The following is a 1,525-nucleotide window of genomic DNA, read 5'->3' on the forward strand; positions in this document are numbered from 1 at the left end:
GGGGGGGGGGGGGGGGCGAGCGAGCGGCTGCGTGGTGCTCAGTTGCCGACTGAGGTTAAACCACGACAGGCAGATGGCCATTGGTCTGTGTTGGTGGCAGCACCAAAGCTGTGCCCATGCGATGAAGGCAGTGAGGCTCCCTGGGGCTGTCGCTGGGACTGAGGATGTTTCTCCTGACAATGAAGCTCTGTCCTGCTGTTTCTGTGCACCAAGTTTCCCAGACTACTTTCTCCATATTATTTTTTTTTTAATGGAGCATCTCTAACTCCTCCCTCCTCCCAGCCCCCTGCCATTTTTGGCTGGAAAGCCTTGCTGTTACTGCAAGCCAAGCCCTCTCACACATTGGTGTTCACCTTGGTTGGGGGCTTAATGACCCATGTCTTAGATGAGCACGTGCCAGAAAGCCCAGCTGGGGCCCCCGTCGGGCCTGGGGCACTGAGCTGCCATCATCCCCCACGGAGGCACCCCCAGCCCCGCAAAGGCAGTCGGTCTCTCCTGGTTGTCAGCTCTGTCCCTGTAGGGATTTCTGAAGGGTGATCCCTGCCACAGCTGGAACGGTACCATGGGCTGATCTATCGGGATGGAGGAGCAGAGAAAGTGCTGGAGGACTCCCTCCTTCCTCCAGCCTGGGCTGGTCTTTGGCCAGCCCGCACCAGGGTGGTGGCAGGGGCAAGAAGGTTTTGTGGAGGTTAGAGAAAGCAGTGTCTCCTCTCCAGGCGGGTACTTGAGCGACATGGGGGGCTGACATTGCAGGGCAATAGGTTGAGCCCTGGATGCTCCTGTCCTCATCTGCAAAGTCCTGCTGGGAGGAGAAAGCTCTGGCTCCTTCCACGCTGGGCTGCAAGGTGCCTGGGAACCTCCTTCACTATTTTGCGATGGAGCTGAAAGGAGCTTTTTGGGGACCCACCAGCCAGTCCCTCCTCCCTCCCTGCTCTGCGCTGAGCAGGCCACGAGGCTTCTGGATCTCAAGGGGAGCTGCATTCACCCTGTCGCCTCCTTCATGCATCCCGTGGCACAAAATCAAAGTCTCCATTGTGCTTCTCCTGGTCAGGGACTTTGGTTACAGGAAATTACTGAAGAAAGGTCTGCATATAAATAGCCTGGCACTGGCTGACCGCATCCTTCTGGGGAGAGGTGAAATTTGAGGCTCAGCAGTGGCTAAAGAAGCCCCATCCAAGGGGGACAGAGCAGCTTTATGATAGCCTGATGCTGGGGAGAGCAGAGGGGTTTTGCAATTCCATTGCCCTGGTTTTCCTTGCAGAGGGCCCTGGGGAAGCATTGCTGTGTAATTTGGTATGTGAGCGGCGTCTGAACTGCTGGGCAAGTGCCCTGCCCGAGCGCAGGACGTTGGTCCAAGCAAACCCCTCTGCCCCCTGAGCCAGTCCCAGTAGGAGCCAGTCCGTGCTCCAACCCAACCAACAATAACGTGTCATCAACTAAAAACTTGAATAACTTCTTATTTATTTACTGCCTAAATGCTCCTTCAAAGTATACATTGAAAATCCAAACAAAAATCTTTTTGGCA

Source organism: Aptenodytes forsteri, unplaced genomic scaffold (genome assembly GCF_000699145.1).
Source record: "Aptenodytes forsteri isolate BGI_AS27 unplaced genomic scaffold, ASM69914v1 Scaffold404, whole genome shotgun sequence".
NCBI classification, from domain to species: Eukaryota; Metazoa; Chordata; class Aves; order Sphenisciformes; family Spheniscidae; genus Aptenodytes; species Aptenodytes forsteri.